The sequence below is a fragment of the Leptonychotes weddellii genome, chromosome 6 (genome assembly GCF_054177405.1).
Source record: "Leptonychotes weddellii isolate Sample4059 chromosome 6, ASM5417740v2, whole genome shotgun sequence".
Classification (NCBI taxonomy): domain Eukaryota; kingdom Metazoa; phylum Chordata; class Mammalia; order Carnivora; family Phocidae; genus Leptonychotes; species Leptonychotes weddellii.
The window spans coordinates 24,117,697-24,137,471 of NC_138374.1; the positions used below are offsets into that span (position 1 = coordinate 24,117,697).

At 39.8% G+C, this 19,775-nt stretch overlaps 1 protein-coding gene across 6 annotated transcripts in view; it reads right to left on the bottom strand.

The window, feature by feature from the left end:
* Positions 1-19,775, bottom strand: part of GBF1 (golgi brefeldin A resistant guanine nucleotide exchange factor 1) — a 107,609-nt gene that overhangs the window by 61,188 nt on the left and 26,646 nt on the right. Inside the window, exon 2 of one of the 6 annotated variants that reach the window (XM_081822802.1) lies at positions 19,300-19,474. The exons of the other annotated variants lie outside the window; for them this stretch is intronic. The gene's annotated coding sequence lies outside the window, so the exon portion shown is untranslated. The remainder of the gene's footprint in view (positions 1-19,299; positions 19,475-19,775) is intronic. 6 annotated transcript variants of the gene reach the window in all.

A 19,775-nucleotide genomic window follows, 5' to 3' on the forward strand; every position in this document is an offset into this window, starting at 1 on the left:
GAGCATGAGAGGGAGGAGGGTCAGAGGGAGAAGCAGACTCCCTGCCGAGCAGGGAGCCCGATGCAGGACTCGATCCTGGGACTCCAGGATCATGACCTGAGCCGAAGGCAGTCGCTTAACCGACTGAGCCACCCAGGCGCCCTAGGCTTTTTTTTAGATTTTATTTATTTGTTTGAGAGAGAGACAGAGATAGTGACAGCAGGAGCAGGGAGGAGAGGGAGAAGCAGGCTCCCCGCTGAGCAGAAAGCCCAATGTGGGGCTCGATCCCAGGACCCTGGGATCACAACCCGAGCTGAAGGCAGATGGTCGCTCAACGACTGAGCCACCCAGGCGCTCCTAGGCTTTTAATTAAGCATGTAAATAAAATATATACAAAATATGACTGACCAAATCCTTATTTCCCAATTTGACCTGGGAACAAAACCTAGTAACAGCTCTACAGCAAAGCATCTTACCAAGGCTCTTCACAGATACTCAGTAACACATTCCCCACAGTTGGCAAGTCTGAACATCTATGCTGCTGGCTTAGTGCTCTGGACTTGGGAGAAAATAGTTTAAAAAAAATTTTTTTTGTTCATATACACAAGTAGTTTTTAGTGGGAGTGAAATCTCACTTGGGGATCAAATAGAACCAAAAGGTTCATTTTTCCAGTCCCGCCTCAGTTAAAGTTGTTTTTTAAAAAAAAGATTTTATTTATTTGAGGGGGGGCACAGAAAGAGAGTGGACTCCAGAGAGAGAGCGGACTCCAGAGAGAGAGCATGAGCAGGGGGCGGGGGAAGGGCAGAGGGAGAAGCAGACTCCCTGCTGAGCAGGAGCCCTGACACAGGGCTCCATCCCAGGACCCCAGGGTCCTGGGATCAGGACCTGAGCTGAAGGCAGATGCTTAACCAACTGAGCCACCCAGGCACACTCTGCTTCAACTAGTTTTGTGCTTATAACTTGCTTAAGCTCTGCAATTCGTCATCATCTTAAGAAATATAACCATCCCTGGCCTGGATTTTCACCAGACTTTAAGACTGAATCCTGGGGCACCTGGGTGGCTCAGTCGTCAAGCGTCTGCCTTCGGCTCAGGTCATGATCCCAGGGTCCTGGGATCAAGCCCCACATCGGGCTCCCTGCTCAGCGGGAAGCCTGCTTCTCCCCCTCCCACTCCCCCTGCTTGTGTTTCCTCTTTGCTGTGTCTCTATCAAATAAATACATAAAATCTTAAAAAAAAAAAAAATAGACTGAATCTCAGCCCTATCACCCTACAAAAAGAGAGAAGCTAAATCTCTAGCCAATGTTTTAAAAACAAATATCTAAGGTCAGCAAACAAGAAAACTGCCAGGCAAAACCATAACCCTTCTTTCTTTCTTTCTTTTTTTTTTTAATTTATTTTTTTTTATTCTTATGTTAATCCCCATACATTACATCATTAGTTCTAGATGAAGTGTTCCATGATTCATTGTTTGTGCATAACACCCAGTGCTCCATGCAGAATGTGCCCTCCTCAATACCCTTCTTTCTTAAGTCAACTGGGCAATTTTCTCATAAGAAACAATGTATGAAGTGAGGAGGCCTGAGTTCTAGTTTTCCCTCTAATAACCTGTGATCTTAGTCAAATCATAACTACTCTGTGCTTTAGTTTCTTCTTCTGTAAAAAAAATGAGAAGGCTGTAGCAGACTCAGAAATCACAAACTGAAGGCCAGGTAAAAAATTTAGGCTGGATCCAAAGATGTGGGGATTTTTTGGTATATGCTGTAAGTTTTATTTTTTATAGCAATAAATGAATTTATTGAGAATAACTGAAACCACATTTTGGAATTACATGTTAATACCAACTACTTAAGAATACAAATAAATATTTAACTGAGTATACAAATAAATAATAGAATATTCTAGACAAATGAACATTTATAACAACAAATAGTTATTTAACTGAATATATTAAGGGTCTGGTGACAACCTTTAAACAGTACAGCTAATAGAACTGCCTTTGTTCTAGCCTATTTTGGATTCCTTTTCTCCTCATTCTATACTCCTGTCCTAAGGAGACTAGGTTCTGAATAATATAATTTCTTTAACCTTTATTATGAAAATTTTTAAAATTACACAAAAGTAATGCACTCCCTTGTACCATAAACTGAGCCTCAATAATTAACAACTCAGGGCTAATCTTGTTTTTTCATTATCCCCTCCTACTCCCATATTATTTTGAAGCAAATCCTTCTGTTTTTTTAACTGCACGTATCAAATAGTTGCAATATATGGATCTTATTTGGATCCTGATTCATACAAACGTAACATAACATGAAAGAAAAGTTTATGATAATTATAGAAATTGAATAGTTCCAAATTGAGCCCTAACTAATTTCATTTCATTCATCATTCATCGAGAACATAAGCATATCACTGTCATCACATCTAAAAGAATAATAACTGCCAAAAAATATATAAAAGAATATTACATTATATCAATTACTGCTTTAGTTAGGGCTCAATTTGGAATGTCAATTAAATAAATAAATAAATAAAATCTAAAAAAAAAAAAAAAAAAAACAGAGCTGAACGGGGCTGCCTGGGTGGTTCAGTTGGTTAAGCATCTACCTTCAGCTCAGGTCATGATCCCAGGGTCCTGGGATGGAGTCCCGCATCTGGCTCCCCACTCAGTGGGGAGTCGGGTTCTCCCTCTCCCTCTGTTCCTCCCCCGCCCCCCGCTCGTGCATTCTTGCTCTTGCTATCTCAAATAAATAAATAGTTTTCTGCTAGGCCCTTGAAGTTTTTTAAGTTTGGGTCTCTGGAGGATCTGACATCTCTTCCAGTTCTAGGATACCCTGACTCTTGTAAACATTAACAGAGAGAGAAATACAAATGAGTGGAACTTCATGCTTAAAACTGAAAAACCAGGGTGCCTGGGTGGCTCAGTCAGTTAAGCGGCTGCCTTTGGCTTGGATCATGATCCCAAGGTTCTGGGATGGAGCCCCATGTTGGGCTCCCTACTCAGCAGGGAGTCTGCTTCTCCCTCTCCCTCTGCCCCTCCCCACCACCTTTTTTTTTTTTAAGATTTTATTTATTTATTTGACACAGAGAGAGAGAGAGAGAAAGAGCAAGCACAGCAGGCAGAGCAGCAAAGGAAGAGGGAGAAGCAGACTCCCCACAGAGCAGGGAGCCTGACACGGGGTTCAATCACAGGACCCCAGGATCATGACCCGAGTGGAAGGCAGACACTTAACCGAATGAGCCACCCAGGGAACCCCCCCACACTTATGCATGTGCATGCATGTGCGCTCTCTCTCTCTCAAACAAATAAAATCTTTAAAATGAAAAACAAAACTGAAAAACCACGAAGTAGCAATATAAGCTTGTAATTTAAGTATACAACTGTAGAAGTGAATTCCAAAAGAATCTGCTAGAAGAAGTGAAAGGAGTTGCCAAGGGAGTAGCATATGATGGAAAGAGTAGGTATTAGGGAGTGCTATTCCACATCTTCATGCCTACCTCACAGGACTGCTGTGAGGCTTAATTGACACATACCTATATATCTTCATATATATTAACATATAAAATATAAAGCGTTTTAATGAGTAAAAAATTTTAAGTCAAAACAGAACACGTTCACTTGACATTCATGCAATAATAATCCATTTTCAAGAATTACTGAAAATTTTAAGAGATTCAAAGATCTCGGGGCGCCTGGGTGGCTCAGATGGTTAAGCGTCTGCCTTCAGCTCAGGTCATGATCTCCGGGTCCTGGGATCGAGCCCCATGTTGGGCTCCCAGCTCATCTCAGTCTGCCTCTCCCTCTGCCTCTCCCCCTGCTTGTGCTCTCTCTAGCTCTCTCTCTGAAATGAATAAATAAAATCTTTAAAAAAAAAAAGAGAGAGATTCAAAGATCTCAAAATCATTCACTTGAAACTCAACAGCTATTACACAATTATATAACAAGCTTAAAACACAGTTCATCTGGGGTGCCTGGGTGGCTCAGTTGGTTGGGCGACTGCCTTCGGCTCAGGTCATGATCCTGGAGTCCCAGGATCGAGTCTCGCATCGGGCTCCCTGCTCAGCAGGGAGTCTGCTTCTCCCTCTGACCCTCCCCCCTCTCATGTGCTCTCTCTCTCATTCTCTCTCTCAAATAAATAAATAAAATCTTTAAAAAAAAAAAAAAACACAGTTCATCTGAAAAGTGACCTAACTGAACAACAGAAAGACAAAGGGAAATTGTAAAGCTGGATTACCTCAAAACACACAGGAATAAAGACTGTGTATATTTTCTTCTTTTAATTACATTCTGTAATATTCTAACATCAAAATTTTCATTACAAGTACAGTATAATGACATTCATATAGAACAGAATCCTTCTGAAAGGATTTCTAAACTTATGTGAGAGGGCAATGGGCCCAAAGAATCTTAGGACTTTAGGGACATTAGAGATCATTTGGTCTACTTTTCTCATTTTAGAGAAGAAAACTGAGAGCCCAGAGAGAACACTAGATACTAGCACCATAGACAAAGTTCTAAGAGTCTGGGCCTCTGACTCTCTGCAGAGAAACGAATGAGAATGATTGGGCACAACAGTTTATAATAGAGGTAAAAAAAAAAAAAAAGGACCTCATTCAATGGTGAAAAGAATGACACATGCTGGGTGACCATGTAAATCTGTCCTAGGCATGGTGCCACAGCAAAGGGATACAGGCCCTTTCACCGTTTAGAATTCCACTTTCTTACTTAGGAAGCTGGATATCACGTCTAGTTAAACAAATCCCCAAACCTAAACTTTTCACTTAGTCATCTCACTCTATGAGAATGGACAAAACAAGAGGCAGGGCTGACCAGTATCAGCACTCTTCACTTCTCTGAGAGCTGAAAACAGTAATGTTTTCCCCCAAAATCCTAACGCCTCTTCTTCATGGCCAACCAGTAAAAAACGGGGAAGACAATAAAAGTGACCTAATTTCTATTTTAAAGTACAAAGCTAAATCTTGGGTTATTTATAGGTCTGGTGTCAACCTTGTCCTCATCTCCCCTCCTTACACCTTGGATGGCCAGCTCTCCACACAGGGAGGCTCCCATGTATACTCTGAGCCAAAGGTTCTCACAGCACCTCTCATTTCTAAATTTCAGATGCAAATATACTAGTCGATGCCCAAATACTTTCCTGTAAGGACCTGAAAATACCACTACCTACCTAGGCTTTAAATAGCCCACAGTAATAGGGGGGAAAAGACCTGGCAATAAATATGAAAAGATAAAAAAGCATTATCCAGATATGAAAGGAGCTGATACAAATCTGAAAGGATATCATCCAATTTCTGTCAAATAAGTGGCCAAGAGTTAAGAAGAGATACAGGAAAAAATCCAAATAGTAAAACACCTCAGGAAATGCTAGTAATTAAAGAAATGTAAAACAAATTATAAAGGTATCATCTTTATATTACTGCCACAAAGATGATTAAAGTTTCATCATATGTAACAAATTAAAGACTTGAAAAGAATAATTAACCTATGGCATTCTGATTCAACGTATTTTTAGAGTATCATTAGAGATAATAAATATATAGGTGACTGCAGGGAAAAATTCTGGATTAAATTGTGCTAAATGAATAAAAAGAACAAAAATAATATGGCACAGGGCGCCTGGGTGGCTCAGTTGGTTAAGTGACTGCCTTCGGCTCAGGTCATGATCCTGGAGTCCCGGGATCGTGTCCCGCATTGGGCTCCTTGCTCGGCGAGGAGTCTGCTTCTCCCTCTGACCCTCCCCCCATCATGCTCTCTCTCTCTCTCATTCTCTCTCTCTCAAATAGATAAATAAAATCTTTTAATAAATAAATAAATAAATAAATAAATAAATAAATAAATAAATAAAAATAATATGGCACATTGATTAAGCTACTTAAATTATGTGTCTATGATGACAAGGACTAGAGGAGGTCAGAGAGTTAGATAAATAGTGATTTTATGGTAAAAAGGTTTTTTGTTTGCCTGCTTTGCCACTTTTGTTTATACTCTTCTATAGAGTTAAACATAATTTTGGATCTTCTCTGGTTCTGTATAGCCTAGACAAAAACAAAAAACAAAAAGCAAAAACCATACACAAACACACACACACACACACACACACACACACACAAAGCCACATCCAATGGATTTTCCCAGGTATTAATTTTCTACTAAGCCAAGTCAATGGCAACAGGAATCTGAGGCCACAGTTCATTCATAGCTTCAGCCTGTTCCCTAGGAAGCCAAAGATGATCTAGAATTTTTGAGAAAGTAAATTATTCTCCATTTTAACAGCCCTCCACCCCAGCCCAAACCCGCCCAAGAGCTGAACAAGTTCAATTTCACAACAGAGATTTCTGTTATCAGGTACAGAATTTGCTATATACCAAGGTGGGGGAAAGATGTCAATGTAACAACAGCATGGCTCACATGGTCACCAAACAGGCAGGAGAGTGTCCCTGGTTAGCTTCAGGATCAACCTATGCATTCCTCCTCACTATGATTATACACCTGCTTGTCCCAGAAAGGTAAAGAATAGCAAATAACTCTTCAGGCTTTTTTCTGACTGGTATACAAAGGACCAGTTGATTCCATCAAGTAACAGTGAAGTAATTTAAGTATCTCCAAGCTCAAGGCCTTTACCTCCATTTTGGAACTCCTGAATAGAATCCAAGAGCTCACATCATTACATATCTCAGTCTGGAAGATCCATAGTGGCTCCATAAACTCTGGTCACTCTAGTCTATTTTCTATTTGCACCAAATTTTAGAGGATCAGTAGTAAAAAGGATTGAGGAAGCACAAAGGATTACCTGAATCCAACTGAGAGGTTCTCATGAGAAGAGGTCTCCTTGGACCAACTGCCAGAGATGTCCCCTCGAAAGAAAAGGAAGAGGGAGGAGAGAGAAGGAGGAAGCAGTGGGAGAGGGAGGGATCATGCTTACTGGCTTGCTTTAGAAGAAGAGAGGGTTTTTATTATTGTTTACGGGGGTGCCCGGGTGGCTCAGTCGTTAAGCATCTGCCTTCGGCTCAGGTCATGGTCCCCAGGTCCTGTGATCGAGCCCCGCATCGGGCTCCCTGCTCGGTGGGAAGCCTGCTTCTCCCTCTCCCACTCCCCCGCTTGTGTTCCCTCTCTCGCTGTGTCTCTCTCTGTCAAAATAAATAAATAAAATCTTTAAAAAAATTATTATTGTTTATGGCTAAGATGACAATGGAAGAGAAAGAGATTCACATGTTGAAGCAATATTCGCACATATATTTGCCATATACACACTGGGTAATTTCAAAACTCTTCAAAAGAGTTTGAGAAAAGACAGAGAGGGTTGAGCAGAGAGAACACAATTTTTCAGGAAAAAAAAAAAGCAGTCAATCTTTAAGTCCAAGTAAACATCTGAAATTTTCCAATTAACTTCCTGTGTAGCCAGCCTCCAAGATAACACAACTTTGTGCAGTCTTCTCTCAGACTGTATCAGGGTTGGTCTGGGTGACCAATATAGTATGGCAGAAGTGATACTACGTTACTTCTAAGACTAGGTCAGAAAAGATAGTGTGGCTTCTGCTCTCTCTTCAATCTCTTTCTTGGATCATTCACTGGGAGAAAGCCACCTGCCAGGTAACAACATAGTAGCTCCATAGCAGCTTTATGGAGAAGCCCACATTTTGAGGAACTGAGAACTCATAACAACAGTCACATGAAGCTTGGATATGATTCTCCAGCCCAGCCAAGCCTTCATATGACTGCAGCCCTGGCTAACTATCTTGACAGACTCTAAGCCAGAACCACTAGCTAAGCAGCTCCCAAATTCCTGACTCTCAGAAACTGTGTGAAATAATAAAAAAATTTTAAGCTTCTAAATTTTAGGGTAATTTGTTATATAGCAATAGATAATATGACAACATAACATCAAACTAAGTAAGTTTGATGGGGAACAATGCTATATGGTAATACCATGATTTCATCTACTCTGTGAAGAAAAGAATCACCTTCAAATTAAAAGCGGTATGCTGCCCAAGATACCACTAAAAGCTAAATAAGGCTAAAGAAGAGGTTCCACTGGAGGGAATGAATGATCTCTCTCTCCTAACACTAAGTTAAGGATTGTCATAGTCAAAGAGAAGAGTCCAACACAATTCCCTCCCACTAATTATATTATCTATCCTATAGCCGTAGACATGGGTTAGTGAAGGGTAGGTTTCACATGCAAACCACTATAAGGGTGTTGTCCCCTATCAGAGCAGTCAAGGGTTAAGGTTGAGGCAGCAAACTTATCCCCAGAGATATATGCCTGGCACTAAGCTGAGATTCACAAGATTCTCCTTGAGTTTTCCTTACCTCTAAATGCTGGGATAACTGATGCTCACTGAATGCCGATATTTGTATGAATAAAAATGAAGGGATTTAGCAAATCTTGTTCCTGCACACAGTTGTCAAAAAAATCTGACCTTTACAACAGGAAAAAGAGGGGGGATTTAAAGATTTAAAGAAGAGGCAGTGACTGTCTGATATATAACAAACCTTTGAAAAATTATGAAGCAGTGAAAATCCCCTACAGGTCCCAACAAAATGTGTCCAATTTGCATTCCAGCAAAGCTTTCCATACATACCATTTGACTCCTGTGTGTACTTCCAGGCAAATAAATCCCGAGGAATAATCCCACTGGGACCTAAGTCTGATCTCTGATATATTACTGCTCCACAGCTCCAGACCAGCTCCACAAACTGCCTTTTTGGTTCCAAATAACTAAATCAAAGTCATCCTGATAAGCTTTGAAAACAGGGAATGTGAGGAGTGGTTTAATGAATGTTACAACTCAACCTATTATAGACCACAGTGTATTACTGAAAGAAAGGGAAGAAAAAAAACCCTCATACTTTTACATCCCCAAATCTCTCAAGACCAAATCCAGACATACCTGTCATTCAACCACACCTGACTATAAAGCCTTATTCAAAGCCTGACTTTGATCAAATGGTTAGGATGCATTTACAAACCTAACACCAGTGTGTGTTGGGGGCAGGTGCAATAGAGACTACAATTTTCTGTTTACTTTGAAAACTGGTCCAAACTCGTTTAAAAAAAAAAAAAGAAAAAGCAACCAATGAAAGCAATAAACACTGCAATGTATTCTGATTTAAAATATTACAAGGAAAAAACCCAGCAAACACATTATGGTAGCAAAAAAATGTTTTATTCTAAAAGTTAGAAAAATCTACCACCCAACACATAAACTAGAGAAAACAGTATCAACAAAAAAAGGAAAGACAAATTTATAGAAAAAACTGAGAGAGCTGGAAGTGCAAGCACCCTATATTCCAACATCAATTTTCTCCTTCCACAAGAAGAAAGTAATTTTTAAAAAAGAAAAATAAATTTAGATAAGACATACTAAAACATTAACCATAGTGAGTATTAGGCAAATCACAAATATATAAACACATGAATTAGATACTGATGACCTAAAAAGAGAAGGTAAGAGAAAGGCATGTAGGAACTCAGTAATTTGATGCAAGACATCAAAATAAGAAACCATCAGGTCAGACAGCAAAGAAATGGGAACATTAGAGTTTTTTGTTTGTTTGTTTGTTTTTAAAGATTTTATTTATTTGAGAGAGAGAGAATGAGAGAGAGCACATGAGAGGGGGGAGGGGCAGAGGGAGAAGCAGACTCCCCACCGAGCAGGGAGCCCGATGCGGGACTCAATCCTGGAACATTAGAGTTTTAACATCTATATGTAATCTCATATAAACAGTAATGGACTAACAACTGAAATCAGCTTATATAGCACCTTAAAAAGAACCAGTCACCAATCAGGAATTAGAGTTAACCCCCTCTCCAGATGGTTATTCAGTAAGCAGGAAAATAAGCTGGCAATCTGTGAGCAAACTGAGCCTCCTGTATAGTCAGCAAGACCAGCCCATTGCCTGGTCCAGGATTCTGATGGCAGATGAAACCAAAAATACCATCATCTACTCTCAAGACCCAAAATGTAACCAACACTCTTTTTTTGGCAAGTCAGATTTCAACCCTGTCTAGGCAACCCGTATCAGCTGTGATCACTAGGTTTGCAACAAATTTTAGAAGTCATTCTTTTTTTTTTTAAGATTTTTTTTTTTTTTAATTTGAGAGAGAGAGAGAGAGAGCACGAGATGGGGGAGGGTCAGAGGGAGAAGCAGACTCCCTGCTGAGCAGGGAGCCCGATGTGGACTTGATCCCGGAACTCTGGGATCATGACCAAGCCCAAGGCAGTCGCTTAACCAACTGAGCCACCCAGGCACCCAGAAGCAAGTCATCATTCTTTAACACAAAATGTAGAACCTCAATACCTTTTTTAGCCCAGAAGAGCCATCCAGCTTCCTCAAGAGAAGCATGCCAGGAGATCCATAAAGATTGGAAAGAGTTTTATCATCAAAGTCCTATCCAGTCTCAAAAGATTCTGAAGCTATAATCAAAAAACCAGAAAATCACAAGTGTTGGTAAGGAGAAACTGGAATCTTCACACATTGCTGCTGGGAACTGTAAAATGGTTCAGCCACCGTGGAAGACAGTTGGGGAGTTCATCAGAAAGTTAAACACAGAGTTACCATATGACCCAGTAATTCCACTTCCAGTTATAAAATTCAAAATAACTGAAAACAGGTACTCAAATACATGTACACACATATTCTTAGCAGCACAATTCACCATAGCAAAAGGTGGAAATAATCCAAATGCCCATCAGTGGATGAATGGATAAACAAACTGTGGTAGACACATACACTGGAATATTAGTCAGCAATAAAAAGGAATAAAGTACTGATACATGCTACAATACGGATGAACCTCATAAACACTATGCTAGGGACGCCTGGGCTCAGCTGGTTAAGCGTCTGCCTTTGGCTCAGGTCATGATCCCAGGGTACTGGGACTGAGTCCCGCTGGGGACTCCCTGCTAGGCAGGAAGCCTGCTTCTCCCTCTGCTGCTGCTCCCCCTGTTTGTGCTCTGTTGCTCTCTCTGACAAATAAATAGAATCTTAAACACACACACACACACACTCTGCTAAGTGGAAGAAGCCAGACATGAAGGTCACATATTATATGATTCTATTTATGTTAAATATCCAGAATAGGTAGATTCATAGAAACAGAATGCAGACTGGTGGTTGCCAGAGGTTGGAGGGAAGGGGGAAGGGGAAGCAACTGCTTAATGAGTACATGGTTTCCTTTTAGGGTAATTAAAATGTTTCGGACCTAGACAGAGGTGGTGGTCACAAGACATTATGAATGTACTAAATGCCACTGAATTATTCCCTTTAAAATGGTTAATTTTATGTTATATAAATTTTACCTCAATTTTTTTTAAAAAGCTCTTTAAAACAAAAGTAAAGACTCTTATCTCTAATTCTTTATTTTTCTAAAGTGCTTTAACAGGATATGAGCTTCCCTTCTGAGAAACCATAAACAAGTTTCAGTTAAAGCCTGTTGGTCTCTCCTCTATAGCTTCTGCAGAGACAAGCAGTCACCTCAGGCTATGGTGCAAAGAATCTCTCAAATAAATAAATAAATAAAATCTTAAAAAAACTGCTCCAATAAAAGTGGTTGTTAATGGTATCAATTACCTCTTACCCTGTCAGCTAAAGTCGGAACACTTTAAAAGTTGTTCTTTACAATCCAGGTACAATCCTTACGACTACTTTTCTAAGCAAGAGGTGCTATGCCATCCCTTAAGATCTAATGGTTTGTACCCCTAATAGTTTCCATCACCCTGAGATGATCTTTTAATAGTAGCTAGGATTATCAGTATCATACCACTCTTTACCTCCTCTCACCTCTCCCCTCACTCATCCTTCTGGGTAGATAGAGCATTCAGAGCCAGTAACTGCCATGTCTTGTTGGATTTTTAGTCTGCCTACTACCTCTCAGCATTGCATTTCTGTGAATCTCCTAACCCCAAGCCAGAACATCAGTCTGCGCAATTAGATACTGGAACTAAAAAGCTCATGTGCTTTATTCCCCAGTAGTTACCTTGACATATGCCTGAAACAGGCTGGTTGTGTTAGTGTGTATGCCAGGCTTTCAGTGGGCCTTTCTATTAAACTTGGGTGTCTTAACAACAGGGACCAGTGAGCTGCTGATGGAGAACAAGATCAACTGATGGAGAACAAGATCAACAGGACAGCAGGCCAGGATTCTCTGGGATCTGCTCCTTTCATAGAGCAGAATCACAAAGAGAAAGGGTGTTTCCCCATGGCATTGTGATTAAAATTATAATGTTAATTTGTATGCAAGTAAGACGGAAAAGCCCAGAAACAAGTGCTATGTTCACCTCTGTCTCTTGTTCCTCTTCTGCAAATGGCCCATTTGAAGGTTAACTACTGCTCTGCCTTCATTCACATAAAAAGCAAATAAAGTTACCTCATTGATTTTTTTTCTAAATCAGTCATATTTTAATAGAAACTTTTACTAACTGTGTAGCCTTCAACATGTTACTTACTCTTTTTGGAACCTGAGTTTTATCTGTGAAAGGGAAATGCTAATAAAGGCCCAGTCTATTTGTGAGTTGTTACAAATAAAAACATAGGCAAACTGTCACAGCCAAGAGCCTAAGGAAACATGACAACTAAATGTAATGTATCCTGGATGAGACCCAGCAACAGAAAAAAAGCATTAGGTAAGAACTAAGGAAATCTGAATAAAGTATGGACGTTAGTTAATATAGTGTATCAATACAGGTTCATTAATTTTGACAAATGTACCATAATAATGTAAGATGTTAGTAACAGGGGAAACTTGGTGTGGAGCGTATGAGAACTTCTTTACAACTTTTCTATAAACCTAAATCTATTCTAAAAAGGCTATTTTAGGGACGCCTGGGTGGCTCAGTTGGTTAAGCGTCTGCCTTGGGCACAGGTCATGCGTGGTCCTGGGATTGAGTCCAGCGTCCAGGGAACCTGCTTCTCCCTCTGCCTGCTCTGCCTGCCGTCCCCCCTGCTTGTGCTCTCTCTCTCTCTCTGACAAACAAATAAAATCTTGGGCGCCTGGGTGGCTCAGATGGTTGAGCGTCTGCCTTCGGCTCAGGTCATGATCCCAGGGTCCTGGGATCGAGTCCCGCATCGGGCTTCCTGCTCCTTGGGAGCCTGCTTCTCCCTCTGTTTCTCTCTGTCTCTCATGAATAAATAAATAAAATCTTTAAAAAAAAAACAAAAAAACAAATAAAATCTTAAAAAAAATTTTTTTAAGTCTATTTTAAAAAGTAAAGAAAATATGCAAAAGAACTTTATAAAAATTCTAAAGTTCTAGTCAACTGTAAAATACTGCATAATTTAGTAGACTTAGTCTTTTATGTAGATTGTTGGCAGGTAGGCAGCCATCTTAGTAGCTCATATAACAGAGATGGCTTGAAGAGTTAAGTTCTGGTGTGGAAGAGTCTAGCCCCCAGAAACATCCCAGCTGTTTCCTGCCAGCTGGTGCCCCATGTCTGACTTTCAATAGGGTTGATTCTCTTTGTATAATTATTTCTGTCTCTCGACCTATCAGTTTTACTAAAAGAACAATTATTTTTTAAAAAGAGGCTCTACACAGGTATGTGCCTCAAGACTGCAAAAATGTGAACTGTAAGGCATGGATATAGCTATTTATTGGGTCCATTTCCTAACTGGCTGAAATAGATCTGATTTCTACTCCCAACTTCAAATGTAGGAACAGACAGACACAAAGAGATAGAATTCAGCAAGTGTACCCAACTCCTGCCAACTCCTGTTCTGCCCTGGAAAAAAAAAAAAAAGAAGAAGAAGAAAGCAAGAGTCCCAGAAGTGCAGGAAATTGTTTCGCAGACGAAAGACAACACTTCCTTTCCCAGAACAATCCATCTCCCACACTGACATCCTGCTCCTGCTATATTTACCCAACCCAAATCTGCCGATGATATACTTCCAGCTGCACTCCTGCCACATGGTCCTGTCACTCAGCCACAGCACTCTGAGGGGAATCTGTCCAGAGGGCAGAGCCTAGAAATCACTACACACTAATCCATGCTTCCTCTATCGGTAGCCTTCAGAGTAAAGTGAGACAAAATACGGACAGTATTACTCCCTGTTTATTTTGGAAGTGACTGGGGAGACAAGAGGTACTTCATTTTGTATAGTTGCTAATTTTGACTGCTCTCATAGTAGCCAATGGAGGAGCCTGCACAACGAAGGGGTTGAAATGGGAGGTTAAAAATAATTCTGTTAATGCCAACTGCCCAAAAAGCATCACTTAATAGCCTCTTCCACCCCAACCTACTAGGATCAGGCTCTCAAGTCACCTTATTACAGGGTAAACTCTTCAGTTCTGAGTGGATGAATCTAAAGAGTCAAGGATGGGATCATTTCATTCACCCCACCTCATCTTACCTTGTAACATATTCTACTGAAAGGGGAAGCCCAAACACTGGACTGGGTAAAGGTAAATGCTAGAGCTGACTCCCATTTTCCTATTTTAACAGCTCTGTATTCTTGGTCCTTCCCTTCCACTCCTGTATCCCCAGTCCCAAGTCCTTTTCTTTCGCTCCTTTCTGTTCATTCCTCCTTAATTTCTGCCTCTCTAGTTCTTTTTTCTCCTTACTTTTTTTTTTTTTTTTTTTACTCTGGGCAAGGTTACCTCAACAAAACATAACTGATAGCTAATAAGGCTTTCATTATAATATCATATCATTAGCCTACTCTCTACAGTAGTAACATCGAAGAACCTGAGACTCAAGAGTAATACCTCTCTCTTTCTCTCTGCCTTTTCTTTTCTTAAGGCAGCTCAGTCATGCATATTAATCAGATTCTTCAAAGGAAAGGAAAATAGAGGCAAAAGGAAAAATGCAGAGAAAAAAGAGGGAAGGAGAGAAAAGGGTGATACTAAATAAAGATGGGGAAATGTTTTTCTCTTAAAGAATTGGACAATGGGCATTTCCAAACTTTACAGATTTTAAAAAGCTGAAGAAGGAGGGAACCAGCTTCACATGACTGTTCCCAGTCTGTCTTGGAGGAGAAGCATTCATGCTGCTGGTTGAGTGGTGAACAAATGCCACGAGGTGATATTGCCATATTCTAAAAAAAACGCCAAGCCCCCAGTCAAGCCTCATCAAGATAAAACTTTTTCCAATTTTGAAAACTCTTTTTAGTTACTATTTAAAAAAAAAAAAAAAAAAAAAAAAAAGGGGCGCCTGGGTGGCTCAGCCGGTTAAGCGTCTGCCTTCGGCTCAGGTCATGATCCCGGGGTCCTGGGATCGAGCCCCGCATCGGGCTCCCTGCTCCGCGGGAAGCCTGCTTCTCCCTCTCCCACTCCCCCTGCTCGTGTTCCCTCTCTCGCTGTGTCTCTCTCTGTCAAATAAATAAATAAAATCTTTAAAAAAAAAAAAAATAAATAAAAAATAAAAAAAATAAAAAAAAAAAAAAAAAAGCATCACTAAAGCCATAAAGAGATACAGACTTTTAGGATATACAATTGTGTTCTTTAAAAAGAAAAGAAATTCTTGGGGCACCTGGCTGGCTCAGTTGGTGAAGCATGCAACTCTTGGTTTCAGGGTTGTGAGTTGAAGCCCCACACTGTGTGTAGATTATTATAAAATAAAATCTTTAAAAAAAAAGAAAAGAAAAGAAAGAAACTCTAAACATAAGTAAGCTACAAAGACAGTTCATGTCCACCCCTAAGAAGTCCTTTAAGAACAGGTATTTTATTTTTTTTATTATTTAAATTCAATTAACATATAATGTATTATTGGTTTCAGAGGTAGAGATCACTGATTCATCAGTCATATAATACCCAGTGCTCCTTACATCACATGCCCTCCTTAACGTCTATCACTCAGAGAACAGATATTTTAAACAACCACTCAATATTTACCAGCACTGCAACCTGAAAACTGTTCAGGCAAGAATCATCAATGTATGATAAATCATGGGGGGAAAGTTTAATAAGGAGCAAAATCCTGTCTTAAAGTCATCTCCCCACAGATTGCTTATGAGTTCCAAGGGGAAAACAGTATCTATCCAGTGGAAAAACAAAGTAACACTTTGACTAGGTGATCAAAAGTAATATCACCATTGGAAGGATACCTCTACATATGAAATCCTCAGGGTACTATTATCAGTAGTGACATGTAGATTCATGCCCACGCATATCCTGAATTAATGAATTAATTAATTAATTGAACTCACAACCCTGAGATCAAGAGTCACATGCTCTACTAACTGAGACAGCCAGGCACCCCCATAACCTGAATTTAATCATGAGAAAACATCAGACAAACCCAAAAGGAGGAACGTTCCCCCCCCCAAAAAAAAGAGAGAGAGAGAAAAAAGAAGAGAATGAAAGAAAAAAAACGGCCTATAATCATAAAAAAATAAAAATGTTGATGCCATGAAAAACAAAGAAGGGCTGAAGAACTGTCTCAGATGAAAGGAGACTAAAAAAACATGACAACTACCTGGATTTGTGATCCTTGACTGAAGGGGAAAATTTTTAAAGTTTATTATTGGGAAAACTGACAAAATTAGAATCAATAGTAAAGTATTGTATCAATGTTAAATTTCTTGAATTTGATAACTGTACCAAAGATTATGTAAGAAAATATCCTTCTTCTTAGGAAGTATACACTGAAGTATCAAGGAATAAAAGGTGATGATGTATATATAACCTATTCTCAAATGGTTTAGAAAAAAATTACGTGTGTGTGTGTATATAGAGAAAGAGAATAATGAAAACAAGTAGCAAAAGGGTATATGGGAGCAAAAGGGTGTATTATCCTTGCAATGTGTCTGTAAGTTTGACATTATTTCAAAATAAAAATTCAAAAAAATTCATCAGTTGACCTGATCAAATGTCCTGACAAACTTCCAGTTTACGTAAACTTCCAGTTATATGATGAATAAGACAGCATGGTGACTATGGTTTAACAATACTGTATTACTTCTTTTATCTTAGGTAAAAGATAACACTAAAACAACCTCTGGCAGGGGAACAAGCCAACTTTTCCTTCCCGTTGGAGCCTTTAGAGAAAGACTATTACCAACAGAAAGATTTCCCATTCTCTGCCTTCTGTTACTTCATGCACACAACCCAGTTTTATCGATTCTTGAGCTTGTAGCCTACTTAGGACCCTGGCAAAGTCTTCCATTTTCTGAGTACCAACGAGTTCTACCAAATGCTCATTTCCTTCCTCACAGAGAACCTAGAGAACGGAATGAGTCTTAAAACCTCTGAAATGAGACTGATTAAGATGCTAATCTTGGGCTCACTTGGGAGGATTAATGAGCCATATTTGGAGTCTGGCAACAGAAATCCATTTTCCCTGGACTACTTTCCCCACAATGCTTCTGACCAGGTGAGCTAAACCAAGAACTTCCTGGGCCAGACAGAACCAGGATCCTCTGCCAGAGTCACGAGAATCTGATCACAAAAAGTATTTGGCTATGGTAGGTATTAATGATGTACCTTGGCAGTAGGCTCATCTCAGAAAAAAAGAGGCAAAGGAGAAAAAACTACTCTTTAAATTCAGAACACAATAAGCTATCAAGCAAATGATGAGTCACTGATATTTTTGTGGAATATATCTGTATTCCAACATCCACTCCAACTTTCTCTTTTAGAAATAGCTTAACCACTGTTTAATTGCTTCACTGTCTCACTGTTATCTCTTTCCACGCTTGAAAATCCTAGGAAAACTTTTCCTGAGGAGAAAGGGCATTTCTAAAGGGTATTCTCCCTGAGGACCTAAGGTTCCCAAGGGCTATTTCTAAATAAGGGTACTTTCTCTGGGATTCAAAAGATAAATATATGATGGGATATTCTACTAATTTGAAGCCAAACCTTATCCAAAGTTACATGGGTTTTGATACTTCTTTCCTCACATGAACTCCTGGACTAAAGACAATGGGTTGCTACTATAAAACATTCATGTTATTTTTGAACTGGGACTATTAGATCCAAGCTATAGCAAAGGACTTTCCTCATTCTTTTAGCACCTTAGCTAAATAACCATTAACATCTTTGTTTTGTGCCCCTAGACTTCAAAATGCTAACAACTGTGTCAGAAACCCAAGCCTGAGAGCTTAATTTTATTGGAATATTTTATTAGCTGAATTTTATTAGAAAAGGTAAACAGCCATTGATATCCTATGGTACAATTTTAGTCAGTTCAGTTCTGAGATACACAGATTGATTAATCACAGGTGACTATTAAAGGACTAATTGAGCCCTGAGATATCCAAAGCCATAAAGCAGCTAATGAAGCTGCTATGCACTTGGTTATTGCTGCCAGGCAGCCAGGGCTAGGGCAGAGGGTGGGGGCAGGATAGACAACACAGACAAACACCACTGCTGTTTTCCTGACCATCCTAGAACCTCTTTCAGCACACCACGGCATACGACAATTTCCTGAGGTCACATGTGGAAGATGGGCAGCCTTCAAACCAGTGCCCAACTGTCTACTCAAATTCCAGAGCTTCTCAAATCACCAGCCCATTAGACCGTAAACTTTATGAGGACAGGAACTGTGTCAGTTTCCTTGAAAACTAGGTTCCTAATACCTAGTTCAGTGTATGGCACACATTAAATGCTCAAGAAATATCTGTTGAATGGGGCGCCTGGGTATCTCAGTCGTTAAGTGTCTGCCTTCGGCTCAGGTCATGATCCCAGGGTCCTGGGATCGAGCCCCGCATCGGGCTCCCTGCTCCGCGGGAAGCCTGCTTCTCCTCTCCCACTCTCCCTGCTTGTATTCCCTCTCACTGTGTCTCTCTCTGTCAAATAAATAAATAAAATCTTTTAAAAAAAAAAAAAAGAAAAGAAATATCTGTTGACTGAATATATAAATGAATTCCTGTCAAGAGCAAACTTCCTGGAGAAGATGCTGTTTTGGAGTCTTTCCAGAACAAACGACTCCATCCTCAACCCACCAAAAGGACTCAAAAGCATGGCCAAGCCATGTGTAACATACTATCCTCCTTTCCCTGAACAATCAGCTTAACATCACATAAAAGGGATCAAGGTGCAGAGTGACTAGCCAGGCACAATTACATCCACAATCCTATTTCCTTGGGGAAGAATACTTACTCTAACATTCTCCAGGACTGTTATGACTCAAATGGTCTCAAATTAATCTCTGCTTTGCAAAAGCTGACTCACCCAGAGAGAAACAACCATATAAAAAGAACTGCTTCAGCCATTAAAAAAAAAAAGGAAGGAAATCCTGCCATTTGCAACAACATGGATAGACCCTGAGGCTCTTATGCTAATTGAAATAAGTCAATTTCAAGAGAAAGAAATAATGTATCTCACTTATATGTGGAATCTAAAAAAAGCTAAATTTAGGGTACCTGGGTGGCCCAGTCTGTTAAGCGTCTGCCTTCGGCTCAGTTCATGATCTCAGGGTCCTGGGATTGAGCCTTGCATTGGGCTCCCTCCTCGGTGCAGAGTCTGCTTCTCCCTCTCCTTCTCCCTCTGCTCCTCCACCCTGCTTGTGCTTCTCTCTCTCTCTCAAATAAATACAGTCTTTAAAAATAAAAAATTAATTCATTAATTAATTAATTAAAGAAGCTAAATTCATAGAAACAGAATGGTGCTTGCTAAGGGGCTGAATGGTAGGAGAAATGGGAAGATGTTGGTCAAAGGGTATAAACTTCCAGTTATATGATGAATAAGACAGCATGGTGACTATGGTTTAATAATACTGTATTATAAACTTGAAAGTTGCTGAGAGTAGATCTTAAATGTTCACACACACACAAATTATAATTATGCAAGGTGATGGAAAAATATTTATTGTGGTACAAATATTTGCAAAGTATACTTG